Source organism: Falco biarmicus, unplaced genomic scaffold (assembly GCF_023638135.1).
Source record: "Falco biarmicus isolate bFalBia1 unplaced genomic scaffold, bFalBia1.pri scaffold_27, whole genome shotgun sequence".
Taxonomy (NCBI): Eukaryota; Metazoa; Chordata; class Aves; order Falconiformes; family Falconidae; genus Falco; species Falco biarmicus.
Window position 1 is genome coordinate 652158 of NW_026611833.1, and position 14455 is coordinate 666612.

The 14455-nt window shown below is 47.6% G+C and overlaps 1 pseudogene; it reads left to right on the forward strand.

The window, feature by feature from the left end:
• Nucleotides 1–14455, forward strand: part of LOC130143369 (ankyrin repeat domain-containing protein 26-like) — a 247144-nt pseudogene that overhangs the window by 223750 nt on the left and 8939 nt on the right.

A 14455-nucleotide genomic window follows, 5' to 3' on the forward strand; every position in this document is an offset into this window, starting at 1 on the left:
GGCGCCCCCCGAGCGGCTGCGGAGGACGGGCACGACCGCGGCAGAGGCCGCGAGTGCGGCGTGAAGGTGCCGGTCAGCCGGAGCCGCCTCCCGCGGGGGGCCCGGGCTCGCTGCCGGGTCTCCGCGCGGTCGGGGCTGTCGCTGCCGAGGTTCGAGACGTTTCGCCGCCGCCCCTCGGCCCGACACGCTCCTGCGACGGCGGCGCTGGCCGTGCCCGGCTCGGGGCAGGCGTTGGCCAGCCGGAGAGCGGACCCCTTCTCCGGGAGAGGCCGGAGCGAGGCGGCGAGCGCCGGGGAGCGCGCAGGGAAGGGAGCGGGCAGCCCTGCGCAGGGCGGCTCCGCACTCAGCCGCCGGCAGCCCCCGCAGAGCCGCCCCCGGCCCCGCACCGCGCCGCGCCGAAAGGGAAGCGTTGCGGACCGACGGCTTGCACGTCGGTGGTCAGCAGAAGGCAGCTCTGCGCCTTAAGTGGCAGCGTAGAGGAAAGATGTGTCTGCAGCGAAGCAGCGGAGCGGGTCCGGGGGACAGCGCGTGTCGCAGGCGCTTGGCAGCACACGGCCTCGGGACGGGGAACAGACGCCATGGGGCAAGCTGGGGCACAAGGTAAGCTCAAGGAGAACCAGTTGGTTAATGGGACCAAACAGAAATTACTTGAACTGTGCATGAACACTTGAGTGAAAGTAAAGACCGCTGTGCCTTTAAATGGGGACGAGGCTCGTAAGACCCAGTGAGGATTAAGTGTGACTAAAGGTCATCGTAAACGGTTTTTCCAGGGGTATAAAGTATTTTCCTGTCGCGAAGAGCTGTGCTAGCTTTGTGGGTTTGCCCCCCAGCTCCCGTCCCCGCAGACACGCGTAGCTGGTCCCTCGGCCGTGCGGGTGCTCGATCCGTTGCGCGGCGGGCGATGGGATCCGGCCGTTGGCCGGCAGCATCAGGTCCCGAGGAGACGGTCGCTGCCAGCCCCGGCCGGGCTCGGCGCTCGGAGGGGCTGCGCGACGTCCCGGTGCGGCAGCGGCCCTTCCCGGGGCTCGCCCCCCGTCTGGGTGCGAGGGGGGTGGCGGCCCGGCGGGTGGCGGGCCTGCCGGGGTGGGAGATGCGGCTCCAGGTGCTTTGCCCGCCGGCCCGGACGGTGCTTTCGCCTCTCGTTACGCGTTCGGGGGAGGCAGGAGGGTCGCCGTTACCGTCAGCGAGCCCGTGCTGCCGCCGCTGCCCGGCGCCGGGGCTGTGTGGCATCCCGGGGTGGCGGGGAGCGGAGCGATGCGCCTCGTCCTTGCAGGGTGCTGAGCTGCCCTTCCCCGGGGCCAGGGCTCGCTGCCGCTTCCAGCTGCACAGGATTTGGTCCCGCAGCCTCAGGGTGAGGGCTGGATTTTCGCGAAACGAGGAGGAGCTGCTGGCACCTTCTGTACTGACGGGCGGCTTGATTTCTTGCTGTGCTTTTCATAGATTTTTAATAGCCCGGTGGAGTACAAATTGTAAAGGAAACTTGATACGCAGAGTTTTAGAGTTTGAAGAGAGATTATTCACCCTCCAGCTGTCGTGAGGTTTCACCTCTCCTTCCTGGCAGGACTGATCTTCCAGTTAGAAGTGAAACAAGGTCAAACGGTTAAGAAAAAAGGTTTCCTTCTGTCAGGGCGAATCTAAATCAATCAAATTCCCGGGCACCAAAGTGTGCTGTGTAACAAATGTGAGTGCAAAGGTAAGCACGTAGCTACCGGTAGCAGAAGAGCATGTGCGAGAGAAGTTGTGGGTCTTCTAAGTTCTAACACCTTGCTCTTTGCGCTGTTCTGCAAATTTGCCTGGATTTTAAGTATGGACAGAAGAGGGAGAGACCGAACATATGCATTTGATTTACTTAATAGAAAATATCTTGGCAGAAAGACATGCTTGTGCTGTGTATTCTGTTAGAGTTTGGCTTTTTAAAATACTCATATGTTCTGTCTAATGAAAAGCTGGTAGTATCTCCCATTCACCTAAGAATATATGTTCAAACATAGCTTGAGGTATGCTGCTAATCACGTTAAGAAAAATGTCTAGCTTAATATCAAACTAGCTAAAGTGCAGTCACTGGGGAATATCTCGGTGCTTGTAAACTTTAATTTAAAGAGTGCTATGAGGCTGGATTACCCGATAACCAGAACAATTGAAACAGCAGTATAAACCCTCTTTTTTGAAGGAAGACTGCAGGTCACTTTGAACAGCATAGAATCATAGAATCATTTAGGTTGGAAAAGTCCTTTAAGATCATTGAGTCCAGCCATTAACCCAACACTGCCAAGTCCATCACTAAACTGTGTCCCTGAGCACCACATCTACACCTCTTTGAAATGCCTCCAGGGGTGGTGAGGCCACCCTGAAACTTCCCTGGGCAGCTGGTTCCAGTCCTTGACAACCCTTTCAGTGAAGAATTTTTTCCTAATGTCCAATCTGAACCTCCCCTGGGGCAGCCTGAGGCCTTTTCCTCTTGTCCTATCCCTTGTATCCTTGTTGGATCTGGTAGAAATGATCCCCAAATGGCAGTGTGTAAAGGATTAATTTAAATTCCAGATTCTGGTTGCCTGGCATTAGCAAAAATAAAGCTTTTGTGTTATTTCTCTTAACAGTTAAAAATTAGATGCAGGAAAAATAAAGAGAAACACTAAGTACTGCATTTCCACCACCCCCCCCCCCCCCCCCCCCATTTACCTTTTGGTAAGACAGAACTAATTTGCTCTCCTATCTGCTGTGCATCCTGGTGCTGAGCTAATCTTTTCTATGCCCTAGATTGTTATTAGCCTTGCTTGCTTATTACTGAAAGATTTACTTTCTAGGACTCCTTTTAATTCCATTTGCTCCTACACTGCCTTTTGTCTTAAATGTTATTTTTTTGTAGTGTCCTTTGAAAGATTCTTGGCCTTTTCTAACCTGGGACAAATTTATAGTAGCCTGGTCGAGTTTTCCTAATCGTTAATGATCTTCCCGGCAGGATATGTTCTTTGTCTTCTTCCTAACTTGATTCAGGACGCATTCTGTTTTGAAGTGCCCTTACCCTTGAGCCATTGTGCTGGGATTTAGTGGATTGACCCAAACTCTAGTAGATTTTTCTTGAGGCTTTTCTGTGTCACTTTGCACAGCACTGGTAAGATACCTGCTGTCAAAGTGCCTGCATTTTAGTAATAACTCCTTGGCGTTGTTAAAGTAAGTATGTTTAAATTTTCCTTTGGCCGACTCATCTGTTTTAATTCCTTAAGTATTCAGATTTGTTCTGAGACAGGTCGAGGAAAGGAGCACTTGTTCTTTACAGAGGATGAAACAGCAGAAATAAATGTGTAAATAGGCATGACCATTAGGCCATCAGGGGTGTTTCTATGGGTATGCCTGCTATGCCCAGAATGGTGTAAGAACAGTAATCCGCTTTGCAGATTTGGCTGTATGACCATATCACTATGTTTAGAGGTGCAGGCATCAATAGATGCAAGTGTTTTCACAGAATTAAGAAAACCATCTTGTCCATGCAGTCCAGCCATAAATGATGCAGAGAACAACAAATAATAGAAAAAAAAATGTCTTTTCAGAGGCATATGAGTAAATAGAGTATTCTGTGCTGTCCTGTACACGCATGTGTGTACATGTATTCGTAGCCAGTGAGTTGTGGCTCCTAAGCCTGATTTAAAAACTGAATGAGTTCATTATAATCCCCTCCTCCCCCGCCCTCCCCCCCCCCCCAAAAAAAATAAAAATCTCTGAGGAATCAATCTAATCTGCCTTACTAAATGAACATGTGAAAGTGCTTACCAGGGATAAACCTGGGGACTACATATTTCTCTCTTTTTCCTCCAACAGAATGAAAACACCTTTGAGACAATAAAGGAGTTGGAAGAGGAGCCAGTGTGTCCCATTCAGTATTCTCTGTGTATCTGCGTGCACCGCTTCCCCTGTTTGGTTTCTGATCGAGACGGGAAGGACAGGGAGGGTGTAAGGACATTGCAACTCTCAGAGAGAAGATAGGCTTTTGTGCTGGCTTCAGGCAGTTCTGAGCTCTTTGGGGCTTAAATCTCCCCAGGATGGGTGTGATGTTGTCTACTCCAGGGCAAATGGAGAGGAGGAGGGGCGCCTGGAGGGAGGACCCAGGGCGCAGGGGACACCCTGAGCATCAGAAGTTGTTGGAACCAGTGATGACTAGAGCTGTGACCAGGGGGGACCTCTCAGATTTCTCTGCATGTGGTACCCCAGTTGCTGGGACGTACATGAAGCAGAGATTGTGCGGTGTGGTGGGAGGGTGACTTGGTTTGCAAAGGGGGAGCTCAGGCCAAGCCCCTGCAAGGCAGGTAGAACTGCAGATCCTCCCTGTGCTTCGTGTTCACCTTGCCTATGACAACCTGCCGCAGAGAAGCTGAGCACAGCCCTTTGCTGACGCCCAGCAGCTTGTGCTCCCTGCTGTGCCCCTCTGAAATATTTTGGTTGATCGTCATTTCATGGCGAGCTCTATTGTCCCCACAGCCAGGGCTACTGCAGCAGTAGCAAACCAGGGCTTCTAGTTCCTCCCCGACGCCTGCCTTCCTCCCCCTCTGCATGTCCCCAGCTCTCACAGAGGAGGGGTTGCCAGTGGTGCCTTCTCCAGGCAGGGCACATCTGCAGCTTCCATTGAATACCCTCCTTCCCTTTGAAAGCCCTGCCTCTTTCTGGCAGGTGGGGTTTGCTCATTTCCGTGAGCGCTTTTGCAGGTGGTGGTGACATGGGAAGGAAAGGGACATACAGTGCTGGAGGTAAAGAGCCGCTGCGCGTCTGGTTACACCGTGTTTGTACAGCTGAGGTGGGTACAAATCGGGGGTGGCTTTGCTGGAGAACTTTGCCAGGGCTATAACTGACCGCCTGTTTGGGAGTCCCAGAGCAGCACGTTCGGTAACAGGAGATCGCTGCGCTGCCTGCCCTTGCCGTTGCTGTTGCGCATGCGGCAGTAAACACCTCCTCTGCACAAAACTGAGTCCGGGTAGAGTCCATGGAGACAGTGTTGGTAAGAATCCCAGGTGCTGCAGAAAAGCAGTCTGAGGTCTCAGCTGAGCTGTACTGCTTCAGAAGGGAGATTAGCCATAGATAGGTACGTGCTTTCTTTCTCAGAGAGGGGGAGGATGGTGTGGGATAGTCCTTTGCTCGGTGGTCCTGTGGGCATGTGCACTGGAGAGGAGCCATCACAGGCCACCTCTTCCTGAGCAAGCCACCACTGTGGGAGGCACCGAGATGCTCAGCAGAGGCAGTTTAGGAGCGACAGGGGTGATCTGTCCCGCTGCTTGGAGGTAATCCCCTCCATACAACCCTGAGATGCAACGTACCCAGCTAGAGGGAATCCCAGTAGAGGTGGACAAAAAGATGAACACGTGCAGGTATTGCTCCCCAGCAACATGCGAAAAAATTCATCAGCAGTACATATCCTGGCATGTACCCGTTCATATGGAAGGTGAAGATTTATGGTTTTTAGTGTAAGTGGAAAGTTGTTGGACAGTCTGTTTTGCCTTGGAACGAAACCATACAATTAAATTTCGCGAAGCAACCCGTGTTTCACATCCATGGACAAGGTGAAATGCCATGTGCATGAGAGCGTTTCTCATCAGCGCGGATCTTTGCTGTCTCTAAAGCAGTGCAGGCTGGGGCTGTGGGTGCTACTGGAGATATGCAGCCCGCCTGCACTGCAGGAAGGTCATTCTGGTCTGACTGTCAGCTGGAGCTGTATGTTGTACAATATTGTACGTGTTGTGCCAAGCTTTCTGCAGGTAAAGAAAAGAAAGCAGCAGTCATGTATTTGACAACAGCAATCATAGGTGATGCTGTGAAGAAATTCAGGGAAAATCTGCGGCGCATGTGATTTTGACTACAACCGAGCTGTAGTTCTGACTTGTCTTGGTCACTTTAATTAGTAATGTGTCATTAATTTAAAAATAACCGGTGCAGTTAAAGAGCATGGGTGTTGGTCAGAAAGGCCTGGTTTCTCATGTGTAAATTCACCAAGTCAGAGGCACTGATGCAAGTGCCTGGATGAATCGGTAAAACAGGGCTGGGCTAGCCAGGGCTGGCACGGGCAGCGTGTGCAGCATGTAGTGGTTTAGGCAATAGCTCTAACTCAGAGTTATGGTGGAGGTGCTGAATGTGCTTGGGTTTGAAAGCACACGGTCTTCGTTAGCTTCAACGGAAACTGCAGGATTCTGCTGTGCAAATCAACGAAACTGTGAGATACAATCCGCTGTTCAGGAAAGTCAGAACATGTTTTTAAGGAAGTCTCTGTTGGGAGGTAAAAGCGCTGCTGAAGCGATAGCAGCGACGGAGCGTGTGTAAAAGAGCCTGGGGAGACCTGCAGCCTTCTGGAGCCAGGCAGAGTATTTCCTGTTCACTTGAGCTATTGGTCACGACGGGAAGATGCTTCCTACAAACTGGGGTTTGTTCTAATGGGAATAGGTGACTTGTGAATAAAGAGGGCAGTGGAGGGTTGTCTTTTTTCCCCATTTTTGGAAAACGGAATGCATTATTGTTCCAGTTTAACAATAGGTGGCACTTGGTTCCAGTGCAAGTAGTTATCTCTTCATTGCCATAAAAAGAAATCCATACAATTACATCAGTTCTGATTCTGAATCAAAGAATGAAAATAGCTTCTGGACAGGGTCTTGACTACTAATTCATGTGCTGTGCTATCTGCGTGGTGTGTCTTCATTGCCTTTCACTAAAATTCCTCTTTCCTGTGAAACCAGTTGTGTTTGTGGGTTTGGGATCTTTTTTTCTTTCCTCTCCTTGTTCGCAGATCCACTTGATTTTTTTCTGGTGGTGTTACAACGAACATTGTGCAGTCCTCCTAACGCTTTGTCCATCAGTAATGTTTTCACTTTTTTCTTGTTCCTGTTTTAAGAGACACTATTGTTTTCTTTCTAAGGGCTGTATTTTTGTTATGTCTTGCATGATGAGTGAATTCAAAGTACTTTCAATGGCATAATACACTTTGTAGTGTAATTTTGTGAAAATGCTTCTGTATGAATTACAAAAAAGATCATTTTATATTATTTCAGGGGTAAACCCTGAATTAATCAATCTTGGATGTGGTGTTTCTGTCTTCTAGAAATACGTGAAGCTTAACTTTGTTTTTATAGGTTAAGAAGGAAAAAAGCAAACAAAGATGTTCAAAAGTGCAGACCATGGCAAAACAGGAGTGTGTGGATAAATTAATTAACATCACTAATCGGCAAATGAAACAAAAGATTACTGTAAGGAAGAATGACTGTTTGAAAATGGAGAGTGAAAACACAATAGAAGAAAAAGACAAAAGGAGTTTTTCATCTGGGGAGAGCTCAAACTTGATTAAAGTGCCAATGAAAGGGTAAGCTAAGGAAATAATCTCTAGCTCTTATTTGTAGTGCTATGTAAGTGTCTTAGGTTTTCTGATACTGTGGTAGTTGAAGTAGTTTCCTCAGTGGTGAAAGCCATAGTGAGTAGTCCACTGCTTCTCAAAAAATGAAGAAAAATTCTTTTTTGACAAAATGAAGCGCACGATGGAGGTTCAAATTTATTGCCTGCTCTAAAAAAAGAAAAGGGGAAACCAAAAGAAAACCCCCACCTAAATTCCTGTGATTTCCATGTCAACACTGAGGTAAAATGCATCTTCAAAACCAGAACTGAAGACTGGAGAAAGCAGTTATTTTTGTAGGAAAAGGCCACCTAGAAAAGAAAAGTAGGAACTTGGGGTTTGCTACTCCTCCCTTTTCTAGGTGATTTTAGTGATCTCCGTGCAGTTGGTGTTTTCCTTTTCATTAAGTTAATATGCCCTTTGTCAGGAGAGGGGAAAAGATGATATTACCAAACCAATCTCAAAAGTCTAAAGAAGGCACACGTATTTTTATGCAGACCTAAGCAGGAGCTTTTTCTGTCTGTCCTTCAAAGGAATCTCTGCTCTAGGTGCTTTCTGTACCGTGGCTATTGGATATAGTCCAGCTTAACCTGGATCTAGCTCAGATTCCACGTGTCCCCCTCACTCCTAGGGGAAGGGTTTTAAATACTTGGGCATATTCCACGATCTTTACAGTCAAGTCTGTGATTTTATCATAGATATTTTTTGTCTCGGTTGTTTCTGGACATCATCTTAAGTATGTCTGTTTCACAGAAATATTTTTTATAAACCTATTCACTTGGTGATTTTTTTTCCTTCTTTCTGTGTAATGCAGTAAAATTGCCCTGAATGCCAAAGGTGCAAAGAAAAGTAAAAGACAGCCTTCAAAGCAGAAGGCTCATCAGCAGATGAGCTCTTCCAGTGGCAATCATGGTCAAGTACCGGATGAGAGCACTTCCAGTGAAACATCTGAGGATGAAGGAAGGTATGCCTATAAGGAATGTTGAAAATAAGACTTACTTAATGATAAAAATTGGCCTGAGAGCTAGAGGCTAGTTTGGGTTTTTGTTGTGTGTTTAGGTTTTTTGTAAACCTGACGCCTATGAAGATTCTTGTTCTTTCGTGTGACCACCTGATGTTCTTTCTTGTTCTTTCTTGTTCTTTCCTGTGACTACCTGATGCGCTTTGTGTTGACAAACACTTCACTTTTGTTTAGAGTGCTTTTGAACATGCTGGCCAAGTCAACAATGAGGTCACGTGCACAAATTCTGATTAATTACATGAGTGTGTGCACAGGCATAGAAGTATTTCATGTGTTTAAAAAGGGTGAGGTATCTCAGTTTTTTTCACTGCAGGTACCTCAGGATTTTTTGCCCTGCTCCCCGCTCCACCTTTTCTCTTGCAGCTGTTCCCTCCTGACTTCTTGCCCACCCTGAACTTACTTGTGTGGGTTGTGGCAAAGTGCGAAAGAGAAGTTGTTGACACTGTTCAGCCCTAGCTAAAAATCTGGTGTGTTAGCAACACTGTTTTGGTCAGAAATCTAACGCACAGCCCTGTGTGGGCTGCTGTGAAGAAAATAAACTGCATCCCAGCCAGACCCAGGACACCAGAGAATCCAAAATTACAGTTCTTTGACCTGTAGGAGAAGGATTCTCAGTACTGAAGGGAGCTGAACCCCTGGTATTAAACAGGGAATGCACGTAACCGTATAGCTCCGTGTCTGTAGCTGTAAGATTTCTGTCACTTTGCGTGAAGTTTAGGGAACAGTTATTTCAACTGTTTGCTTAATATCTTGCGGAAAAATTAGCCTTCCAGTAGACATTAATAGCACACAATAATTGTTTCAGTCTTGAACTATATCTAGCAAAGTTACTATACCAGATTTTAGTTTAATTCAGTTCTGCAATTAAGTTTTCAAAGCTACGGTAGGTATTATTCATAATGCAAAGTAAGCATTTCAGTACTGAAATATATTTCTGTTTTCTAGACCTGCAGCAACAACCAGGAGTGAAAGGAACGAGGTACTGTAAAACTAGTTTCTTGGTAAACAGTCTCTATCAGCTTTTAATCACTTCGATGGGAGCAGTGTTTATGTAGTGATCAACCAGATGTACAAATTGCTGCTGGTACGCAGCTTTATTGTATTTGAGACAAATCTGTGGGCTGTGAAGGAGAGAATGAATCATTCCTGCATTTGTAATGGTCTGTAATACTAGACAGTGGAATTACAGAAAGTACTGTATTTTTTGTAGGTCAGCATACCAATGGAAGTAACTGATGGCCCTGGTTTAACTCACTCATCTGACCCAACTTCAGAGGATGTCCGGTTAGAAGCTTCAGCCTACAAGGAGACTATGCTGCTGTTGGAAGAGCTTAGCGTGGTTCATACGGGTATGTTTTCAAGTCTCTGTCTTCAGCTGTTACAAGTTCCCCTTAAAACATGATTTCTTTGTAGGCACTCCTAAGTATTTTAATTTCATATTTTGATATAGTATCTCTTTGTGACTAGAGATCCCCCTCAAAAGCTGTGAAACTGTCACCTAACCTGAGATGTTGCCTGCATTACCAGCCGATGTGCCTTACGTTATCATTGGTTCTCTGTCTAGTCAGAGCTGGAGAAGCAGTTTCTTGCAAAGTACAGTTCAGCTCCTTCTAATGCGGTCATCAAAAGTCAGCAAGAGCTTTTTCTTCTTTATATCCCCTTGATGTGGTTTAAGCCCAGCCACACCTAAACACCTAAGCACCACACAGCCACTCACTTGTTCCACCCCAGTGGGGTGGGGGAGAGCATCGGAAAGGGAAAAGTGAGAAAACTCATGGGTCGGCACGAAAACAGTTTAATAGCAAAAGCCACGCACGCAAGCAAAGCAAAGCAAGGAATTCATCCAGCACGTCCCATGGGCAGGCGGGTGTTCAGCCATCTCCAGGACAGCAGGGCTCCGTCACGCATAACAAATACTTGGGAAGACAAAGTGCCATCACTCTGGATGTCCCTCCCTTCCTTCGTCCTCCCCCAGCTTTATATGCTGAGCATGATGCCGCGTGGCATGGCACATCCCTTGGGTCAGCTGGGGTCAGCTGTCCCAGCCGTGTCCCGGCCCGGCTCCTTGCGTACCCCCAGCCTGCTCGCTGGTGGGGTGGGGTGAGGAGCAGAAAAGGCCTTGGCTCTGTGTGGGCACTGCTGGGCCATAACGAACACACCCCCGTGCTACCAACCCTCTTTGCGGCACAACTGTAAAACATGGCCCCGTACCAGCGACTGCGAAGAAAATTAACACTATCCCAGCCACAACCAGCACACGCCTCAACAGCTAATGACAAAGAGTACAGCAAAATAATGGCTTTGCTTAAAAATAATAAGTACATATATATAACAAATTTCAACTGTCATAAGATGCTTGCATATGTGCACAAGGCATTATATAAACATAAGCATCACTTACTAGGGCTCTTAAACTATGCTAAAATTTCATTAGGCAAGTGTTAACCTTGGCCGAAGGCCAAACTCCCCCCCCAGTGCTGCCACTGCCCCTCCTTGACAAAACGGGGCGAAAAAGCTGGTGGGTCAGTGTGAAGGCAGGGCTGTCACTTCCCAGTGACTGTCACTGGCAAAACAGACTCCACCGATTAAAATACATTTGGATAGTGAGAAACAAAGACCCCAAACCTGAGAAGGACACGTCGGCACCCCCCCTGCTCAAGCTCTGCTGCGCTCCTTCCCTGCCACCTCCCCAGGCAGCGCGGGGAGGCTGCGGTCGGCAGTCGGGACGTAGCAGTTTCTCTGCTGCTCCTTCCTCGTCCCTTTTCCCTGCTCCAGTGTGAGTCCTCCCCCAGGCTGCAGTCCTTTGGGGAAAATCTCCTCCAGCCTGGGCCCTCCATGGGTCGCAGGTCCTTCGGGAAGGATCCGCCTGCTCTGGCACGGGGTCCTCCGCAGCACTGCGCTGTGGGTATCTGCTCCAGCATGGTTCTCTCCGGGGCTGCAGGGGAATCTCTGCTCTGGCACCTGGAGCAGCACCTCTCCCTCCTCCTTCGCTGACCTGGGTGTTCGTTTGCGGGGCTGGTTTTCACATGCTTTTCCCCTTCTCTGCCCGTGTGGTGGTTTCGCCCTTTCCTACGTTTGTTTTTCCTGAGGAGCTGCCAGCACGGCTGAGAGGCTCAGCTGTGCCCTGCGGTGGGTCCATCGAAACCGTCCATGGCCAGCACGGGGCGACCCCTGGCTTCTTCTCACAGGGACCTTCCCGCTAACCTGCCACCTGCACCTAATACAGCAAAGCACTGAACAGCTTATACATTGGGCAGTATTTGTGCAGCTTTGTGTCTTTTCTGTCTCAAAACAGGTTCTGCTACTTTGTTGAAAATGCAAAACATGCTTCTTGAATATGAACAGAGAATAGAACGTCAGAAAAATCAGTATAAAGCGCTCTCAAGAGAAGTGAGGAAATTGGAAGATTAAAGGGAGGAGTCACAGTTCAGAGCGGAGAAGACTCAAGATTTGAAATCCGTGTTGGCTCACCAAGAAGCGGAATGGAAAAGGGGTATCCAAAGCCTTAAGTATGTAAATTGTGGTCTGATAATGTATTATCTTGTCAGTGGTTTTGTTCCGAAAGACACTGATGGTGCAGGCAACAGGATGAGAAGTTTCCAGTCTTTTGGGTTTGGGTTTTTTGAATCCCGTGGGCCAGTTATGCTATGAAGTACATAATGTGAGAGGGGAAAAACGTCCGGATACCAGCTCCACGTACAGTCTTCTGGATGTTGTTCTAACTTTGTTTTCTAGCAAGAAAAGAGCAAGAGAGTGTGTACGGGGAAATCAGATTTATAAGAGAGATCTGAGAGATGGTTGGGTGTGGGTTTTTTTTTCGTTTTGTCCTCGCAGCTTCAGTTGGCCTATAATACTAGGATTTCTGGTAACTCCACCCAGTGCAAGTCAAACCAGAGCTTAGAGCATTTGTTTGCTTACCTGTTTGTTTGTTGGAAAGGTCAAGTTTGGGATTGCCCCTTTCCCCACACTCCTGAGCTAGACCCGGAGGTGTGAGGTTTCTCATCGCTGTTGACATCACGTCAGACAGGGGTGGCCAGCAGGCACCGTAGGCAGTTGAGCAAGGACAGCTGCAGAGCCCTGGCCTGGGAGGGGAGATCTCCTCGTGGTGATCCCCGGTGGGATGGCGTGGCTGGGGAGCTGGCCCAGCAGGGCCAGGCGGCCCAGGCAGAGAGCGAGCTCAGCAGGAGCCACCGTGAGCTGGCAGCTGGGGTGGCCCGCAGCGGCCTGGGCTGTATGGGGGGCAGCAGTGCCAGGGCACTGGGGGCAGTGAGTGCCCACCCCTCCTCAGGGCTTGCTGAGCTGTGTCTCGAGCCCGGGGTCCGGTTTTTGGCCGCCCAGCCCAGGAGATCTTGCCCAGCCCGTGTGAGGTCGGCAGGGAGATGCCGGGCTGGCGCGGGGGCAGGAGCACCAGCCCTGTGAGGGGAGGCTGCGGGAGCTGGGCCTGGGGGAGTTGGGCCTCCCAGCGCGGGGGAGGGGAGTACGAGGAAGACGAGGCCGGTCCCAGCTTGGCCTGGGTTTGACTTCAGCAGGTGTTCAAAATCCTCAAGCATCTGTCAAGTATAAAGAAGTAGTATTTTCATTCTAAGTGAATTCTCCAAGCAGCGTTAAATTTATACTTTAAAAGTTACACTTTTTGCGAAATTACCCTAGAAATTACATGTAAAGCTTTTTCCTTGCAATATACGCCATTCAAATACAAATGTTTCTGTCAGTCTTTCAAGTAATTTTAGTGGTGGTTGATTCTTGTTTTGCAGAATTTCTAAAGCAGGCTTTCAATCGGCAGTTCTTCCCTTACGCTGACACTTGATTTTTTTTTTTTTTTTTCTTGTTGACTGTTGCGAGTATATGGGAAAAAATAGTCAAAATAATGATCAAACACAAAGCTGCTTGCTTGTTTGGGTACCGTGGGCACACCATGGACCGTTTTTTACCATGCCAGTGCTTATTGCTGATTGTTTCAGTTGGTAAAGAAGCTGACCTTCCATAAGGCTTTCCTTGTAAGTCAGCTTCAAAATGAAATTGCTGTAGTTTCTCCCAGAGGTAGATCCGACTGGGGTTTAAAACTGTTTTTAATCGTATTCAGCTTAAACCCCATGCATTTCTGAATCTGGTTTTGAACACTGACATCCTTCTGGAGTAAACAGAAGCTGCTTGTTCTGCCTGTGGTCAGCAGTTGTTTTAGACTTACAGAAGGCTTGCTGAAAAATTGTTGGGTCTGCCATAGGTAAGTGGCGTGCTGATTCACCAGTATTGCTTCTGGTCACTGAATCCGTAATGTGTAGGCAATGCTCAGTATACTAAGAAAATGTATACTAACCATAGTAAAAGTTTACGATGCTTTGATCTGATGAGACAACAAACTCCTTTTTCAGCAAAATGGCTGTAATATGAAGATGGATTTTTTTAATTTTATTATAGAAGTGTGCACACTGGTGTGTGTTTCCCTATACAAATTTAAAAATAACTGATAAATCACTCAAAGGTTTTTTTCTGTATCTTGTACAACTGATACCATGCACAATGGAATGAAGTTAGAATTCTTTAAAAAGTTGAAAAGTACAGTAAAAATATGAACTCTGAAAACGTTTAACATTTTTTATGGTTTGAGTTGTCTCTGCAAGTTCATCATGTGGAATATCTACTTTTATATCAGTGCTTTTATTTCTCAAATACTCCGTTAAATCCCAGATCTTCTTTGAAACAAGAAGAAGAAAAGAGGCTCAGAGTAGAAGTGCTGTGTGAGAAAAGGAGAGAAGACCTCCGAAGGAAAGAAGATCAATGTTGTAAAGAGATGGAGGAGAAACAGAAACTTGAGTTACAGTCTAGGAATTTAGAAATGGAGTTAAGAACACTGAGAAAGCTCTTGAAACAGGTCTATTAAATAATGAATTAAACTCTTTGTCTTATTTTCTGCTTCTTTTCAATTGTATTCCAGTATGCCTAGAGAAGGAGGCGCTTTGTTCACGGAAGAGGCGTTGGATAACAGTTGTCAAATTTTGAGGACAGTAGAGTACAGTTGGTTCACAATTGGGCTGTTCTTTTTTTTTTTTTTTTGCTTTGCAGTTTATTATTCCTTT